At 38.6% G+C, this 20,373-nt stretch overlaps 1 protein-coding gene across 2 annotated transcripts in view; it reads right to left on the bottom strand.

Annotated features, from left to right (window-relative positions):
* Nucleotides 1-654, bottom strand: part of JADE3 (jade family PHD finger 3) — a 219,398-nt gene extending 218,744 nt beyond the window's left edge. Inside the window, exon 1 of one of the 2 annotated variants that reach the window (XM_016424827.2) lies at nucleotides 562-654. The gene's annotated coding sequence lies outside the window, so the exon portion shown is untranslated. The remainder of the gene's footprint in view (nucleotides 1-561) is intronic. The other variant, XM_056808545.1, reaches the window with a different exon arrangement.
* Between the last annotated feature and the right edge of the window lie 19,719 nt (nucleotides 655-20,373).

The following is a 20,373-nucleotide window of genomic DNA, read 5'->3' as shown; positions in this document are numbered from 1 at the left end:
CCCTTTTCCTCCACCTCCTCCTCCCTTCTCCAGACCGCCCGCGTCTGCCTGCCTATTCGGCGGGTGCTGCTCCACTCCTCATGCCAGCGGCAGGCAGTAGAGTCTCCTCCCCGGGCGCTTCCCGCCCCCTTTTCTTTTCCCTCTCCCCCCCCCCACGCCCCCTCCTCTCAACCCGTGGGCTCTCGCTCCCTCTCCGTCTCTCCCGGGCTCGCAGGAGGAGGAGGAGGCGGCAGCAGACACACAAGAGCCCTATTGTATTATTGACACCGCTGGCTCCCACGCTCCGCCTCTTCCCTTTCCCTCCCTGCCAGCAACACTCTCCCTCATTGACTGGCTTCGGCCGCGGAGCTCCCCTCTCTTCCTGCCAGCTGCTCCGAAGGAAGAGCTCGGGCCAAGGGAGGGTTCTTCTTCTGCCTCCTGCGTTCTTCGTCCTATATACCTGCCGATGCGACTGTCCCAGAGTCACCGCCATCCCCCCACCCCCTCACCCCAGGCTCCTCTTGTCTCCTGTCCGCTTCTCCCCTTCCCACATACAGACATGCCAAGCGGCTAAGTAAGTACCTCCTCCTCGGGCGCCGCCACTCACACGCAAAACATCCTGAACTTTTCCGCGCACCCACACGACGGTACCGGTCCGTACCCAGCTCCCGCCGCCGCTTGCTCCACCTCCTAGCTTTGACACTGGCACCCCTCTCCCTCCGCGTGTCCCCCACCCTTCCGAGGAGGGCTCTTCACACTTGCAGACGCCCTGTTCTTCTCCCTTCCAGGTGGGTCATTCCTCGGGTCCTGCCCCCTCCTAGGCTCTGGCAATATCTTCTTTGTTTGATGGGGGGGAGGGGGGGTTAAGGAGGGAAGGACCAGAACAGGGTAACAGATGGAGGAGAAAAAAGAGGGGAGGGGGGAACCACCTGTTTTGTTACCTAATCCGGAAAGCAGGGTTTTCGTTAATGAGGCTTCTGTCTCAGACACATCATCCCTTTTAATCACTGATGAGCTAGGTGGTCACTGCTTTAATTGGATGTAATAATAAATAGAGCCAAAGTGGCCCTTAACGGAATACATTTATTAGAATCTGAATACCGGTGACATATAACAGTGTTTAAGTGATGGAACGCCAGTTCTATCTTCTTAGAAATAAGTCCTTTAAGATCATAATTAACTCATGTAGTACTTTTCAGCAGTATAATTAAACATAATAGACCCTTTCGCTCCATTAAAAAGCAAAATGCAAATTCTCTATATTAAATGGTTAGAAGTGAATTCCCTACAGACTGAAAAGTGTTAACCTAAAAGCACTCAGGTCATCTATTTTTTTAAACTTCCTTAAGGAAAATAGAATTCATAAAATAGATGAAGGGATAAATGTCTGAGAAGAGAAGAAAGTCAGTACACAATACTTTATTTCACTTGAAAAGCAAGAAGTTGAAATCGGGGAAGTGAAAAATCTGACTTCTATTTTATCAACTCAGCGTAACTGGATTCAGATCTCAGCTTTTTACTTACTTGTCACCTGTATGACTTTGGAAGTCATTTGCCTTTCTCACCTGTAAAATGATGGCATTTGCCAAAGTTTCGAACTCCAAACAGGCTGGTCCTACTTGTTTATACTTTGATTTTCTAATGCTTTCTGGGCCATCATGTTTTTAGCTGGCAAGATCAAAGAAGACTTCATGATGGTAGTGGCACCCCAGCTGAGCCTTTGAGGCAGGAAAAGATTTCAGCAGGCAAAGTTGTTGAGGTGAGAGGATGTGAGGTATGGAGGACAACTGGTACAAAAGCAGAGACATATGAAAAGTGGAAAAGATCAACAAATGACTAAAACATAGTCTATAAAAGGGACTAGTGAGCCTCTAACTAGCCTAATTTAACAATAAATAGACACTCTCGGCAAATATACAACTATGGCTCTTGCTTGGAATATATGTTTTAATTGATAAATTTTGATGTCACTGAAACATTAGACAAATCATTATTAAACCAAAACAATTATATAATGAAACACCAAGGAGGGCTAATGACTTATGATAAGTAAACCTTTATCATCCACTGTATTTGGCCAGAGGTTTTAAAATGTAAATAGTTGTAGCCAATATATTGTTTTGGTTTTCTTTTTCACATAGGTCTTTGTATAAGTCTTATTGGTCAAAAAAGCTAATGCAATTTTGGGCTTCATTAAGAGAAACACCCATAAGCAAGGCTGGGAATACTAAAAGTAGAAGCTGCAAAGGTAATTTTAGGCATGCCGTGAGGAAAAACTTCCTGACAATTAGAACTATCCACAAATGGAATGGACTGCTTCAGAAGATAGTAGGTTTGCCTCACTAGAGGTCTTCAAGCAAAGACTGAATGATCACATTGGGATTTTGTAAAGCAAATTTTTGTTCAGATACACTTTGCCTTAGATGACCTCTGAGTACCCTTCCAATTCTGAGAGCCTACCACTCATTCTCTCTTTTTTTCTTTTTCTTAAACCCTTACCTTCCATCTTGGAATCAATACTGTGTATTGGCTCAAAGGCAGAAGAGTGGTAAGGGCTAGGCAATGGGGGTTAAGTGACTTGCCCAGGGTCACACCATTCATTCTCTTAAATTAGTCTTTGATGCAAGTAACAGTGAACCTAAGACAAATTACTGATTAATGTAAGTATATCCAAGGTTTTAAAACTTCATGTCCCATGTTTATATACTGTAGGAATTAGAGATGAAAGAGACCTTGAAGATCACCAACTAAAACATTTATTGTTTTGAAGGTGAAGAATGTTGAGGTCCAGAGAAATTAAATGACTTTGCTTAGGGTACACATTTGGCAAAGTAGTAGAGCTGGGATTTGAATCTCAGCCCTCTTCATCTAAATCCAATGCTTTTTCTACTCCACAGTAACTTAAAGGACACCCGTATTCGGGAAAAGAGAATACACAGGGAGTTTGGAAGACAGGACTATGGTTCTCACAAGGGCCCAAATGTTCACTTTTTTTTCAGATGTCCCCAGCATTCCCTCCTTTCCTCACCACAAACTCTTCAAATGAACACAGAAGGTTAGTTGGTAAAGCTTATTATGACCCAAATCAACAGCATCTCTTATCTTCTCCTCTTATCTGCCTTCTGAATAGATACCAGTGATAGCAACCTGTGCACCTGTATTAGAAACTAGGACAGCAAACAGATATTATTAATATTTTGCCTCTTCCTTGCATCAGAAGTTGATATTCAGAGGGGACAGCTGGGTAGCTCAGTGGATTGAGAGCCAGACCTAGAGATGGGAGGTCCTAGGTTCAAATCTGACCTCAGCCACTTCCTAGCTGTGTGACCCTGGGCAAGTCACTTGACCCCTATTGCCTAGCCCTTACCACTCTTCTGCCTTGGAGCCACTCCACAGTATTGACTCCAAGACGGAAGGTAAGGGTTTAAAAAAAAAAAGTTGATATTCAAGTCTCAAGTTGCACTAAAACAAATATAGATGCCCAAAATTTCACCACCATAATTATATTATTCAATATTCTAATAACAACTGAAAAAACATTCTCAAAGAGAATTTTGAGATCAGCTTTGACTTTTTTAGTTTACTAGCACGTGCATATATCAATTATTCATAGTTGCAACAATAGTTGAAATGATTACGGATGTAACAAATTCTTGATCTTCCTAAGGCAAAAGGTGAAATAAAAATAACATTGAAAGAGCTTTTGATGTTAGTGTTAAAAAGGTTATATATGTGGTACTTTGTGCAGTGCAGACAAAGTCTATTAAGTAAATATATTTGTGGTCATTCTATTTTGTCTTTTGCCTGGTACATAACTTTAAAATACCAATTATAAAATCCACATGAGTTTTGGAGACAGCTTAATCAGCATGCTTAATTTTAGGATTTGATTTGGCAACATGTCTGTAGGCTATATTTATTTTGGGGATTTCAACAGTTTGGAGGGTCTTGCTATTTGTCTAAAGAGTAGAAATGAAAATAGCACACTTAAGGCACTTTGAGGCTTTTCAAAAAGAAATTGATGACTGGGAGAGGCTCAAAGTAAGAATAGCTATTAGTAGATATCTACAGAGATCTTATGTGTCACAGTGCAATGATCTGGGACAATCCTGAAAGACTTATGACAGGGAATGTTATCCACCTCCAGAGAAAGAACTGTTGGAATCATCTTTCACATCAGTGTATTTGTGATTTTATTTGGGGGTTTTGGTCTTACAACAACAATTACAACAAACAATTTGGAAGTATGCTTTGAATGACAATAAAAATAAAAATTTTTAAAAAGATGTCTCTGTGTGAATTTGATAACAAGAAAATAAAGAATGAGTAACTGATATAAGGTCTATAAAGTATTTCATATATATTATCTCAATCTTCACAATAATCTTTTGGTTTAAGTATTATTATTCCCATTTTACAGATAAGAATACTGAGTGACAGAAGATAGATAACATGGCCATTGCTACATAGCTATTAAGTAACAGAGGCAGAATTTCATTGCTAAATCTAAGTACAGCCACCTTTTTCCATTAAGCCACACTTTACTTCCCATAAAAAGCCAATCATCCATTTCCCTTGCAATGGTCTTCCACAATGCATATTTAGGCACAATTATATACATGTAAGAATTTTTTATGTTCTTTTTATGCTACAAGAGTGTTCATAGCCATCAAACTAAAGGCTCTTGCTGGAATTCAAGGCTTGCTTGGAATACAAGTGAAATGAACATACAACAGTTGATGTCAGTCAATTAATAAACACTTATTAAGCACTTAATATTTATCAGGCTCTATGATAAGTGCTAGGGATACAAAGAAAGGTAAAAGACAGTCAGGGAAATCCCAGTCTAATGGAGTCACAAAATGCAAATAACTATGTATCTACCTATATATGTAATTAGACTCATTGTTTATTCTAGAGTCATCAAGGCTGAAAAATGCTTCATTTTACATTTATTGCCCAGTCCCAAGAAGAACAAAGCATTGCTGACAGAAGGCTGATAGCATCCCTAGACCAGTCCTGTGCCAGATGCTGATGCCATGGATGAGTAATATTGATCATCTTACTCTTCTTGCAATCTTTTCTGTGCTTTGTTTTCCTTGCTGAGCCATTCTCACTGTTAGCAGTGGAAAGAAAAGAAACACTAGATGTCAAATAGAGAATTTGGGAGAAGATAAGAAATGTCTTTATTCTAGAAATTTACCAGAGATTGTAGTATTAGAGGATGAACACTGTCAGTTTTGAGAGAGATTTGCTGATCCTTGCAGTAAGAATTAAGTTACTACCAGATGCTCTTTTTGTATTAGTTTCTATTCTCCATTTGTATAATAGTACTAGTAGCCGCTAACTTTTATAAAGCCCATTTTAAGATGTGTAAAGCATGAGAGTTTTATATTTGTACAATAGTAGTAGTAGCTAACATTTATAAAGTTCTTTCGGGCTTGTAAAGCAGTATATATGTCCTCTTTAAAGCACACTATTTATAGTGATGTACATATATATATAGTAAGGCACTATATAGTGATATAGTATATACATATATCTGTATATAGATATATATACAGTACTTTATAAATCTTAAAGAACTCTATATTATATAAAATAAAAGAATTGTGTTTGTGTATATACATACATACATATATATATATATATATATATATAGAGAGAGAGAGAGAGAGAGAGAGAGAGAGAGAGAGAGAGAGAGAGAGAGATCCTCATTCACCCAGTGAGGATCTGTTATCTTTATTTTACAGATGAGGAAACTAAAGCTTATAGAGCTTAAAAGACATATCAGAGTCACACGGATGGTAAGCATCCAAGGCAGAATTTGAATGTGGGTCTTCTAGACTCCAAGTCCCATGGTCTATCAACTATATTACTTACTCAAGCTGTGAGAATGGAGGCAGCAGGACTCTGAAACATTGGAGGAAGAGGGGGAATCTAACTCTTCTTCATTCCTTTAATAAGCTCCATACCTCAGCCCTGCATCTTAGAAAAAAATATTTGCCAGGACAAAGTAATACAGCTTTAGTTATAGGATTTTGTCCTTCTTGCCTTTTTTCAAAATGGCTCAAGAATGATCTCTACTAGGATGCATTCCTCAATTGATTCTATTTTTTTTTTAAAACCCAACCCTTACTTTCTATCTGAATAAAGAAGGGCATGAGCTAGGCAAATGGGGGTGACTTGCTCAGGGTTACATAGCTAGGAATTGTCTGAGGTTAGATGTGAACCCAATTCCTCCAGACTCCAGGCCTGGTATTCCAACTACTGTGCCACCTAGCTGCTCCCCTCCATTGATTCTTGCTTCTAGAATATGTATATTGACATCCCATGAGTTAAGGTCAATAATTAGAGTTCTGATGAAAGTATATTCAGTAGAACCATGTTGTAGCATATTTGTACACCCAAAGTCATATAGCTGTCAACTTTTGTAAAAAATAAACCTCCTTAAAATATAGTATTTTTACTATATTTAAGAGTTTGCCTCTATTCATTTTTGTCTTTAGTCCTTTGGAATTGTTTTGTATCCTTGCATTGCTGATAATACTTCTCATTCACAGTTGATCTTTGTACATGATTGTTGTTACCGTGTACAGCTTTCTTCTGGTTCTGCTCACTTCACTTTTCATCCCTTCCCATAAGTCTTTCCAGGGCTTTGTGTGTGTGTGTGTGTGTGTGTGTGTGTGTGTGTGTGTGTGCGCGTGTGATAGTCTTGTTTGTCATTTCTTCTGGCAAAATAGTATTTCATTACAATCATATACCAAAATTTGTTCAGCTATTCCCCAATTGATGACAGCTCTTCAGTTTTATTCATTTTCCATGCTGCTTTATAAATGTTCTTACATAATTAATAAAGTGTTTGATCTGGATTCTGGAAGACTTGGGTTCAAATTGCATCTCTGACACTTAGTAGCTGTGTGGAAATGGAGAGATCATTTAATTTCCCTGGGCCTCAGTTTCATGATCTTTAAAGTAGGAATAATATCTATTATTCCTGCTCAAATGAAACAGTATGCAGAGTGTTTTGTAGACTTTATTTCATTCATTTATTTATTTTTAAACCCTTCCATTTTAGAATCACTACTTATATTGGTTCTAAGACAGAAGAACAATAAGGACTAGGCAATGGGGGTTAAGTGACTTGCCAAGAGTCACAGCTAGAAAGTGTCTGAGGCTAGATTTGAACCTAGGACCTCACATCTCTAGGCCTGGCTTTCAATCCACTGAGCTGCCCAGTTGCCCCCTGTTTTGTAGACTTTAAAATGCTATATAAATGACAGCTATTATTGTACATATCATTGAGGGGCATGATATCATAATAGGTAGAGCTAGCCTCAGAGAGAAAATATGAGTTCAACTTTCTCCTCTGATGTTTGGTTGCATGACCCTGGACACAGAGCTCTAGGCAGTAAGGACCAGTCCTTACTCTGGGGATTAAGTAGGGGTTAAGTGACTTGCCCAGGGTCACACAGCTAGGAAGTATTTGAGGCCAGATTCAAGCCCAGGCCCTCCCAATTCCAGGCCTGGCACTTTTCCCATTGTGCTACCTAGCTGCCCTGACATCTTTCTTAAGACTGGAAATAGTGGAGAAAGTACCAAACTGCACTGGTAGACGGGAGTTTACTGTACCAATGAAATCACACTTCTTTGAATTCTTTAAAATTTAAAAGATCAGTGCTGCTTCTATTGTACCCTTTCCCCATACCTTACTCATCTGTTCCAGGTGTTAATGTAGGCAAAAAATTAATCATTTGATGACCAATCATATCATAAAAAGCCTCTGAATTTAGTTAGGCTGGTTTTCAAGTAATAGATATAGTTGTCAAAGCCTATATTTGAAGTCATCCTAGCTTGTTGGACCTGCCAGAATTCCTAGTAGCATTCAGCTCCATGCCATGATGAGGCACTGGAGATGTACTTAGAGGAAGATGTCATGTTTTATTGACTATATCCTATGCTGCTTGCAGGCAAGGACTATATACTTTTCAGAGAGGCTTCATCTTCTCTTCATCCTCTACTTCAGATCTTTATTAGTCATGTGATCTTGACCAAGACATTTAACTTCTCAGGGCATCAGATTCTTCATCTGTAAAATGAAATGTTCATACTCAGATCTCTGAATTCCCTTCCAGCTCTAAAGCTGGGACTCTATGATATTACTCACATATGTGCATATATATATATTCTCCTGTCCTAAGGTTCTACTACAAATGAAATCATTTGTTAAAAGTGCTTGACACATATATAAATACTTATTCTCTTCCCTTTCCAAAGTGCCCAATACACAATGGATTCTCAGTGTCTTTTTTTTTAGATTGGATTGCTATCTTTCCAGGCTGAAAGTATGGAGACTATTCATTGATCCTGGAGAGTCACCATATTAATGATTAACTTACTTTGGATATCCAATCAGCTAAACCCATTGTAACTCTGAAATCCTAAACTTAACAGGTTTGTTTGCTCTAGTCTCCCAGGTAGCTGGGATTATGGGCATGTGCCATCACCCCTGGCCCAATATGTTTTAATGGCCCTTACCTCTGGGGTCTTCAATTATCTTCTACTATGTGGAAGGCACTGTGATAGGATCTTAGAATTCGTCAACTCTATGTGAGCAAAGAAAACTCATAAGTTATTTTGGTTTTTAGACCACATGCTATAAATTGGCTATTCTAACTCAACAGATGGAGTCACCAGAAGTGTATTCTAGTACAATCATTCTTGATCTCTGTCAGTTCATGGGCCACAATATCAGGGCAAAAAGAGCCCCCCAGCCACCTTATTCTAGCCCACCTAAATCAGCCATTCAAAATTTTCATTGCAAAAATCAACAGCTACCTTACCAGAATGAACGGAAAATGTAATGGAACTGCTTTCAGCTAGACACCAGTTAGGTCTGTTTAAATGTGTTTTTTAAATAAAACATGACTTCAGTATTTTTTAAAAAAATCCAGACCAGTGGTTGGCAATGTATACCACATACCAGAAGTAATTGGGATGAATTTTAGTGAGAAGGGAGCTAGTTATTGCTGCTGCATCCAGTTCTTCTCTTCTATTGTTGAGAGCTATGTAACACTCTTACCACTTCCTCCCAAGAATTAGCACAAATTTAGCACCTCTCTCTGTACTTTTAGAAGTTAGACATACACACACACACACACACACACACACACACACACACACACACACTCAAAAAAATGATGCCCTGGGGGCAGCTGGGTGACTCAGTAGATTGAGAGCCAGGCCCAGAAACAGAAGGGCCTGGGTTCAAATTTGGCCTCAGAAACTTCCTAGCTCTCTGACCCTGGACAAGTCACTTAATCCCCATTGCCCAGCCCTTACCTTAATCAATACACAGTACTGATTCTAAGACAGAAGGTAAGGGCTTAAAAAAATGATGCTCTGCTACCTTCAGCCCCTCATCCTCTTTACAGTATTTGATATAGTGTTTGGCACATAGATGAAATTTAATAATTACTATTTGACTGACTTCTTGATCCTTTTTGCCTCCCACACAAAGGGGTTCGAACATGGGGTACTACCATTTAAAAGTTGCTGAAGTGTGGTATAGTAGATAGAATGTTAGACGTGGAATCTAGAAGACCTAGGATCTAATTTTACCTTAGTCATTTACTATGTAACCCTGGACAAGTCACTTAATCTCAGGGAATCTGTTTTCCTCATCTGTAAAATGAAAGGGGCAGAACTCATTGCTTCCTAATGTCCCTTCCAGTTCTAGATGTGGGCTCTTCTGATGCTTCTATAATATAAACACTGTGATGACACCAACATTAATATTACAAGAATTGCAAATTCTTCCCCAGAAGACATTTTGTAAAGACAAGGAATAGTAAGGAAAGTATTGGTGTTAAGAATAAGGAAAACTGCATTCTAGTCTGAACTTAATGACAGTAACTTTAGATAAACCACTTAACCTTTGTTTGCTGTTTTCTCATCTGTGAAGCGAAATAATGATTCCTACTTACCTTACCTTACAGGATTGTTGTGAGAATCAAGTTAGATAATTTATGTGAAAGAATTGTAAAAGTTTAAGACACAGTATAAAGGCAAGTTAAGAAAAGAGAGTGCCATCAAAATAATGCATTGTGATGTCTTTAAAGTCCCTAATAAGAAAGGTTTATTAAATACACATAGTATATACATGTCATCTAGCTAATTTAATTATTTGAAGTATTCTTTTACAAAATTAGTTGGTCAAAGAAGATTCACAGAAAAATTAATTACACCCTAATAAATCACATTTAGTAGGGTTGGAAGTCCAGGGATAAAAATTGGTGGAAATAATATCTGATCCTTTCTACTTTGGAAGACATAATAGAAGTACTTAGCTTAGTCACATGGATATTCAGAATTTTATTAATAAAGACAGTCGATGCTTGTCTGTATATAAAAGTGTTAAACTTTGCAGTGTAAGGGAGCATTATGGACTATATCTTTACAACACTTAATACACATACTCATTGATAAGCAACTTGTGTACAAAACACTGAGAACATAGAAAAATGAATAAGATGGTAGGAGTCCCACCCGTGAAAAGTCTATAGCTAGTGGAGGAGGTAATGGATGCAAATACAGTAACATAAACTAGAATAAGCACGTAGCAAACAAGTCAAGTTAATAAGCATTTATTAGGAATCTATTATCTGCCAGCCCCAGTGCTAAATGCTAAGGACACAGACTCAAAAATAGTCCCTGCCCTAAAGGAGTTCCCAATCAGAGGGAAAGACAACATGTAAACAACAATGGACAATCAAAATAATTCATATATATATATATATATATATATATGACATATAACTTATCCTTTGTATATAAAACAAGATAACTGGAGATAATCTCAGAAGGAAACCTTAAGGAGAATACAAAATATTATGATAGAATCAAATTTAACAAAAATAAAATATATTACTTATTTATATGACTAAAATTTAAAGAGGAAATTAAAAATCTACAAAAAACAGGTTGAAAATGCCCATGTACCATATATAAGCACACTGATTTACATTGCATTTCTGAGTTTTCTAATAGGAGAAAACCAGCAAAATGTTATTTCTAGAATTCTTGGCTTTGATAACTAGCTAGTTGAGAATTGTTTATACTTAGCACAATATACTTAGCATAGGTTATTGTCCATGTTGGATCTGATGAATCAATGAGCTTCTCTTTGCTTTGTTCCATGGACTCTGGCCACTTCCCCCATAAACTTGTAATATATATGAAAATGTGCAGTGATGATAACAGAATCCATAATTGCTAAAAAGATAAGGTACATGTTCCACTGAAAACAGATCTGTAGAATTATCTTCACATAGGGTAGATAGAACCTTTTCGTGGCCTTCATTCATTGCAAATTTGAGAATTCAGAGAAAGGCTGGGGCACCAGAAAGGTTACTAATAAATAGACTCTACCAACTTAAAAGAACAGTGTTCAAGCATCCATTAAGAATGGGTATAATAGCAGCTAGAAGTCATTCAAGCCAAGTCTGTCAAATAAAGTGGGTGATCAAACTGAATAATACTGTTTTTGGTGAATAATACTATTTTTGGCCAATGATAATTTGTGACTATAAAATAATAACAGCAATATTTTGTGTGTGTAACTTACAGATTAACTCTGAAGGCACTTCAAAAAGGAGCTCTGAGAATGCTTTAGACAATGAAATAATTCCATAGCTTTACAAGGTTATTGCTTTGAAAAATAATCATCTGGAAGTATATTTGGTTAAAAAAAACTTGTCTGTGTTTGGACACACATGTTTAAAATATGCCATGTCTGCCAAAGAGAAAATCAAGCTTATGTTGCATTAATAGAATCAGTGTCAAGAACAAAAGAGGCAATAGACCCATTGTATTCAGTGCTGATGAGATAAGAAGTATTTAGTTTAATTCTGAGGGTGACATTCTAAGGAAGATATTGATGAATTAGAAAACAGCTAAAGGAAGACAAACCAGATGATAAGAGATCAGGAACCATAGGTATGCTGGAGCCACCTTGAACTGGCTCAGGAGCACTGACTTAAATTTTCAGTACAAGCATTTACAACTTGGAAATCTTCAAATGCTGAAAATCAGCATTTTGTTGATTATTTTGATGGCTAGACTTTAAAAAGTGATAGAGAAAATGTTAATAATGCAGATTAAAAGTATATGTTGTATACATTACCCTCACCTTTCCTCTCTCCAGAGAGCCAGCTGTTAAACATTTATAATCACACTCCATATCTGAAAACAATGTTATATGAGAAATGATTGAAGGAATTTGGGGGTTTTAGTTCAAAGAAGAGATAATTTAGGGGAAATAGGATTGCTACCTTCAAATATATGCAGAGTTGTCATGTGGAGGGGAGAAAAATTCTATTTCACTTGTGTAACATAATCAAGCAGAACTAGGATGGAAATTCTATAGAGGGAGGTTGGGGATCCTTGGAAAAACAGTTGGATTAGAGAGGTCCAAAAATAGAATGGTCTATGTCATCTTCCTGTACTGAGGACTTTATCAAAGATGTTGTAGTTGGGGTTCAAGCTGTGGGTAGAAAGAAAGTTGGCCAAAATTAATTCTAAACACCTTCGGACTTTAATATTCCACTTATCTAAATTACATTCCTTTAGAGTTACACCTCATATATAAACAATCTACTCTTGATAGTAGTAAGGTGGCACAGTTGATAGAGCTCTAGGTGCACAGTCAGAAAAACCAATATTTGAATTCAGCCTTAGACATTTACTAGCTGCCTGACCTTGAGCCAGTCACATAACCTTTTCTGTCTTGATTTCCTCAACTGTAAAGTGGGAATAATAACAGCAGTGGTTGAGGAGTGGTTGTAAGGATCAAATAAGAGAATATTTGTAAAGTGCCTGGCATAGTAGGCATTAAATGTTAGCTAGTTAGCAAATTAGCAGTACTACCATAATAGTAGTAGTAGTTGTTGTTGTTGTAGAAAAAGAAGAAAATACCATAATAATATTTGCAATGTGCAAGTAGATACAAAACCAGTCTCATTCTTGCAGTGCAGATGAATGCATTAAACCAAGCTTTTCCATCTGCTAGTAATTCTTACTCCTTGAATACTTTGGGCAACTCTCTTAAGGCTTACATCAGCCCTCAGTTTCTTCATCTTTAAATGTGGAGGTTTGGACTAGCCAACCTCCAAGCTCCCTTCTAAATATAAAATAATAGTAGCTACAATTTATATGGCACTTTAAGGTTTATAAAGTATCTCACACATATCTCATTTGACCCTCAAGACCCCTGTGAAGTAGATACAATTATTGTTGCTATTTTACAATTAAATAACTTATCCAAGTCACCCAACTAGTAACAGGTCTTGTTGAGTAGCTAATATGTTGAAGGTTGTACATGTGCTATGATGCAATACATAATTCTATGCTTCTTGTGTTGTGGAAGAAGATACATATCACTTATACTAGAGAAAATTTCATGGAGGAAATAAAGAATGGTTTACGTCAATCTGCATTCAGACTCTATCAGTCCCTTCTATGGAGATGGCCTTTTTTTGTCATGAGTCCCTTGGAGTTGTCCTGGATCCTTGCATTGCTGGTAATAGTTTAAGTGTTGCACAGTAGCCATCATACTTGATTGCTGTTCCTGTGTACAACATTCTCCTGGTTCTGCTCACTTCCCTTTGCATCACTCCAGGGTTTTTGGTGATCATCTTGTTGGTTATTTCTTGTGGCACAATATTATCTCATTATAATCATATTCCACAACTTGTTCAGCCATTCCTCAACTGATGGACATCCCTTCAGTTTCCAGTTCTTTGTCACCACAAAAAGAGATGCTAGAAACGTTTTTGTACAAGTAGGTCTTTTTCTCCTTTATTTGATATCTTTGGGATACACACCTAGTGGTGATATTGCTGGGTCAAAGGGTGTGCACAGTTTTATGGTCCTTTCATTTAGGATTTGAATTCAGAGGTACCGGGACTCTATGTACTGTCCCACCTAGGTGTTATGCGCCTATAATATTATATTTATTCATACTTTTTTTGTCCCTTAATTTTCTGATATTTCCATTTCAAGAGATTTGAGGAGCAGCTAGGTGGGTCAGTGGACTAAGAGGCAGGCCCAGAGTCAGGAGGCCTTGGGTTCAAATTTGATCTCAGACATTTCTTGGCTTTGTGAACCTGGGTAGGTCATTTGACACACACACACCCCTGTTGTAAAGGATTAGCTTTGCAAAAAGCAAGAAGCAAGGAGATCCCACAGGGCAAGGACTGGGTCAACATTCTGAGAGGACTGAGGAGGCGAGAGGTAGTTGGGACTGACTGTTGTCTCTCTGGAAGAAGACAGAGAGAAAGTGGAGTTGGCTCTCTCTGAAGGGAAAAGACTTTGAAGCTGCCAGGAAATTGGACCATCTTGAAGGAGTGGTTGAGTGAGTAATTACCTTACACTGGTGGAGAGTGTATGGGTTAATCATCATCCCCCTTCTAATCCTGTGTGGATCTACAGAGCTGTCACTGGGATTTCTGCTTGATCAAAGAAAGGACTCCTGTGTTGTGAGATTTCTTTGGGCCCTTTGTCCTTGCTTCTAACATTCCTTCCTTAACTTTAATTTATTAGTTAGTTTAGTATAATTATAGAAAGTTCAGGATTTTAGTATCTGGTGTGGGTTAGAAGTAGGTTACTCCCTGATTCCCTTCCCTTTCTTTCTCCCTTTAGTTAAATAAACCTTTTATTTTACACACACACACACACACACACACACACATATATATATATATATATATATATAGCTAGTTTGAATTCTTCTTTTAACCCACCCTATAACCCCCACTCCCACCCCAGTTGCCTAGCCCTTACCACTCTTCTTCCTTGGAACCAATACTTAGTATTGATTCTAAGACAGAAGTTGAATTTTTTTTTAAAAAGGAATTTAAAGTGATCAAAAGGTGGAGTTCACATACTCATAAAATACTCCAGCTGAAAGGGACTTGAAAAATTATCTTAACCAACTGCCTCTTTTTACAACTGAGGAAATTGGAGTAAATTGACTTGCTCAGGGTCACTTAGCAAATTCATCCAACTGGCCATTCTTCCCATTCTTCCAACTGGCCCCAGACTCAAAATTAACTTTTCTCTCAACTCCCAGGTCTTGTCCTAGTCAGTGGTGCACTGTACAGTAACCATTAGAAAAACCATTCTTAAACCTCAATAACACCCTCTTTGACATGCAATTTTCTATTCACTGGACTTCTTGTAACCTGTTCTCCAGCTGGGAGTACTTTAAAAAAGAAACTCATGTTCATTTTGCTTCAACATAATAATACATAAGAGTTATAGACCACTTTTCCTCTTCAAAGCACTTTACAAACATCAGCTAATTAGGATCCCCTCTTATACCTTGCAAGTTCATTTTTATTACTCCAATTACAAATTAGTTGATTCATTCATAATGGTAAGCAACTTGTCTGAGGCCCCAGAGAGAGGCAGAACTAAGGTGAAAATTAAGACTGCTGGAAGTCTTTGCTCCTAACCCTGTACTCAAGGCTCTCAGAGTTCCTAGCCTCTCCCCAACAACCTCTTCTTACTCAAAAAACAAGCCCCCCAAAATGAGTTTTTATATGTGCTCTTCTTTCTTTGTATTATATATGGAATTCTTGTTTGTTGTTCAGAACATTGATAAAATTGGGGTTCTCTATCTTTCTGCTTTTCCTTTTTTCTCAATTCTCCAGGCTACTGAACCCTGACAATTCCATTTCCATGACACTTCTTTAATATTCCTCCTATATCACTTCTCTCTAGGACTATCCTTGAACACAGTTCACTTAACTTGGACTACTACAATAAGGTCTTCCCAATTCCATTCTTTCCCATTCCAGCCCATCCTTTCACCAAAATAACCCTTCCTCTGCAGAGATCTGGTCATGTTATTCATCTGCTCAAAAATCTTCCTCCGATCTCCACTCAGAAAGCCTACACACACCTCTAACCTGGCAGTCGAGGCCTCCACAACTTGGTGCCACTCTAATTCATATCATTCCTTGTCCCAGACAAACCAAACTACCCTCTGCCTGAAGAGCAGGTTCTGCACCTTTCTTCTCAGCTGTTCCTGAAAAGTGTAATAGTTCTTTCTTTTCACATCTGTTGAATTCTTTTTGCTTTTCAGTTGTTTTCAGTTATGCACAACTGTGCAAAGTCCATATTAATTTATATCCCTTTTTGGCATCCCAAAAAAGCCTTTTGGTTTTTTTAAAACCCTTACCTTCTGTCTTAGAATCAATACTGGGTATTGATTCCAAGGCAGAAGAGCAGTAAGGGCTAGGCAATAGGGATTAAGTGACTTGTCCAGGGTCACACAACTGGGAAGTGTCTGAGGTCATATTTGAACCCAGGACCCCCATCTCTAGACCTGGCTCTCCACCCACTGAGCCACCCAGCTGCCCCCAAGCCTCTTGATTTTAAAACTGAAAGAGTTTGATTTTAAGGCTGAAGCTCAAGCTCTCTCTCCCTGAGGCTATATTGGGTCTTCCCTTCTTCTGGCTGTCTAAAAACTGGCAGGGTGGAGACCTGTCTATCTGTAAAAAGAACTCAGAGAGGTTAAAGAAGTTCTCTGTCAGCCAGAAGCCAGAGCCCACGGGCACCTGCCACTTTCTGGGAGGAAGGGTCTTGAGTTTGTTTCCTGTGCGGCTGTGGTCCAGTGCAGAGCCTCTCCAGATGTGCTGGGGAAGGCCAGGACGATTACCTCATGAGGAGCATAGGTTTGCTTCAGGGACTGGAAGTGGGGCTTTTTTTTCCCTTTCTTCTCCCCAATCCTGGTCACGCCTCTCTCTGCCTCACCTGGGTTAGTGTAGTGTCTGTTTGAACTGTAGGGACTTCACTGGATAGTTTAGAAATCTTTTAAGTGGTCACTTAATAAGGTAACCTTCTATAACTAAAACACAGCCTCCAGAGAATTTCATTTGTAATTTTTTGTGACCTCAATAGAGGCTTTCTTGGTGGAAATACAGAGTGATTTGACATTTCCATCTCTAGATCATTTTACAGAGGAGGGAACTGAGGCAGATAGGGATAAGGGACTTGCCCAGGATCTCACAACTACTAAGTCTCTGAGGCCATGTTTGGACTCAGAAAGAGGAGTCTTCCTGACTCCAGAACTGGCACTCCATCCACATCACCACCTAGCTGCATTAAAAAAAACAAAAAATAAACCAAAAAAAAAACAACCCTAACCTTCCATCTTAGAATCAATAGCAAGTTTTGATTCCAAGGCAGAAGAGCAGGAAGGGCTAGACAACTAGGGTCAAGTGACTTGCTCAGGGTCACACAGCTAGGACGTATTTGAGGTTAGATTTGAACACAGGACCTCCTGTCTCTAGGCCTTTCTACCCACTGAGCCACCTCACTGTTCCGCTGCATTCTTTAAAGACTACCATGTGATACAGTAGAAAGAACGCTGGTTGGCAAGTCAGAGGACCCGAGTTCAAAGCCCAAGTCAGTTGCTCAGTGTGACCTTGGACACTTTCCTTGAACCCTACTTTCTACATCAGAAAATGAGGGAGTCTGACTAGGTGGCTTGTGAAGTCCCTTCCAGTTTGGGATTCTCTGATCCATTTTCTCCAGTCTTTCTTGAGTCCTATCCTTTATGGCTATCACCCACCATTGCTTTACCATAGCACTTAAGTTTCATGGTTCTGATTTGCTTTTAGCAGATTTTTATTGATATATTTTAGATATTAGTTCTCACCTCCTTTCAGAAAACTATCTCTTAAATTGAGAAAAAAAAAAAGGAATCAACTAACTGATCAAAACACAGGAAAAATGTGCAAGAGCTAATATTTATATTGTGCCTAATACTACTACTGCTGCTGCTACAATTACCAATAACAATAACTGTGCTAGGTATTATGCTAAACACTTCTATTGTGTCATTTGAGCCTCATGTCTCTGAGAGGTAGGTGCCATTATTCCCATTTTAAAGATGAGGCAACTGAGGTAGAGAAGTTAAGTGATTTACCCAGGTCATATTGCTAGTATCTGAGGCTAGATTTGAATTCAGGTCTTCCCGACTTCAAGCTGAACTCTCTCTTCTGCACTACCTAGCTGCTTCCATTACATGCAATGTTCTACACTCATGGTTCCCCCAATCTTTGCAAAGGAATGGTGGAAGGTATCTCCTCCTATCTCCTTTGGGATCTTCAAAACTGTTTTTCTTTTTAACCTGTACCTTCTGTCTTAGAATCACTAAGTATTGGTTCCAAGGAAGAAGAGCAGGAAAGGCTAGGCAATTGGGACTTGCCCAAGGTCATCCTATAGCTATGAAATGTCTGAGGTCAGATTTGAACCCAGGACCCTCCCATTCCCAGGCCTGCCTCTCTATCCACCAAGCTACAGAACTGCCCCTCTTTCAAGCTTATTCTTTTAAATTTTTGCACCATTTTTCTTAAATTGTTTTGTGGCTGTTCTTTCCATTTACCCTGAGGTAATCATTATTTATATTGTTTTCTGGCTCTGTGTATTTCATTTGGCACCTGATATGCTTTTAGTTATGATTACAGGATGTTAGTTATTGGGTTGATGTACTGTCCTGCATTATTTAAACTCGATACTGCTCCCAGCTCCTATCCCTTAGCTCCGGACACAGCAGGTACCTGCAGGTTTTTTGTTCTGCTACTCTACCAACTTTTTGAGTAACGTGAAGCTGAGGAGGATCCACAAAGTCCAGGTGCCCAATGCTGTAGGACTCAGACCTCCAAAAACCTTGCTACAGCACTGAGAGATGTCCCACAATTGGCATCAAAACGTGTCCTGTGCGAAACACAAGGATACAGTCTAGGTGGGTAAAAAATGTCAATAGGGCTGCCAGCCTCTCTGTCACCCAAAGCAAATTACAACCTCTCTGGATCTTAAAAAAAATTTTTAAATGAGACTCCAACTCGGTTTATGCTTAAAATTTTGCTTCAAAAGTGCCCCAAATTTGATCCAGAGATCTCACTTGCGAGGTAGGCATTCAAAAGGTGGTGGAAGAGTCATCTATAAACCAAACCACAGTGTGGTCACTAAGAACTAGAAACAAAGCAGATACTCATCAACTGAGGAATGACTAAACAAATTGTGGTACGAGAATATGGTAAGTGTATCTACTGACCTGTAAGAAGCTGTGGACACAATGCAGAAAGATACAAGAACCAGCATGTGATAAAGTAAGCAGAATCAGCAAACAAGATACCAAAAGGCAAAAGAAATTGAACACTGTCTAATCTATGCTGACAAAGAAATTTAGTCCTGCGGAAGATTTGAAAAAAATGGATGACCCTTTCTTCTTTGCAGGAGGAGAGGACTATAGAAAATGAAACACACCTTCACAAGGGGTTAATTTGAATGAATTGCTCTCTCTCAATCAAAAACAAACAACCTATTTCAAAGGATGGCTACCTGGTGAGGAGAGCAAGGAGGAAAGGGATATAATTGGAAATATGTAACAAAAACAAAAGATAGCAATGAAATTTTTCTTTAAAATAGGAAGGGAGTCTCAAAGGTCCATTTGAACTCTAGAACCTAAGATCCCAAGAACTGGCTTTTTTTTTTTAAACATTATTTTATTTGGTCATTTTCATACATTGTTCATTGGAAACAAATCATTTTCTTTTCCTCCCCTCCCCCTGCCACCCCTTCCCTAGCCGACGCGCGATTCCTCTGGGTATCACATGTGTCCTTGCTCTGAACCCATTTCCTTGTTTTTGGTATTTGCATTAGGGCACTCATTTAGCGTCTCTCCTCGATCATGTCCCCTCAACCTCTGTAGTCAAGCAGTTGCTCTCCCCCGGTGTTTTTACTCCCTCAGTTTGTCCTCTGCTTGAGGATAGTTTTTTTTTTTCCTCTTAGATCGTTGCAGGTTGTTCACTGGCTTTTCTTTTAAGAAACAATTTAAATTATTGGTTCACTATTAGGAACAAGTAAAACTTAAAAAAAAAATAAAATCAAGTCCTTCACCCACATATTACCTTTAATTAAAGACTATCATAAATTCCCAAGAAAAATGTAGATTTATCTGTTTTAATCATTTTATACCCCTCATAACACCTTTTTTAGCTAGTGCTGAGTTTACGGTAGCCATTTAATACATACTTCATTGATACATGGCATATTCATGCTAAATATACCTGAAAATATTTTCAAGATTTGTTTGTTCCTACTATATTTTAAATTAAGTGAATATATTCTAAGTAGAAGCCTTAATTTCCTACATTAACATTTTTTTTCTTTTAAGATTTTCATTTTCTTGCTCTGATATCTAAAATAAAAGTTCATCTAAAATTCTGTGTCTGTGATATTGGGTAATACAGTAAGACAACAGTGTAAATCCTCTGGCCTGCTAAATCAGGGCTCAATTTGCATTAAATAGAAACAACAGGA

Source organism: Monodelphis domestica, chromosome 8 (genome assembly GCF_027887165.1).
Source record: "Monodelphis domestica isolate mMonDom1 chromosome 8, mMonDom1.pri, whole genome shotgun sequence".
In the NCBI taxonomy this organism is placed as follows: Eukaryota; Metazoa; Chordata; class Mammalia; order Didelphimorphia; family Didelphidae; genus Monodelphis; species Monodelphis domestica.
The sequence above is the reverse complement of the archived record's forward strand: the minus strand, read 5'-3'. Positions and strand labels throughout refer to the sequence as shown.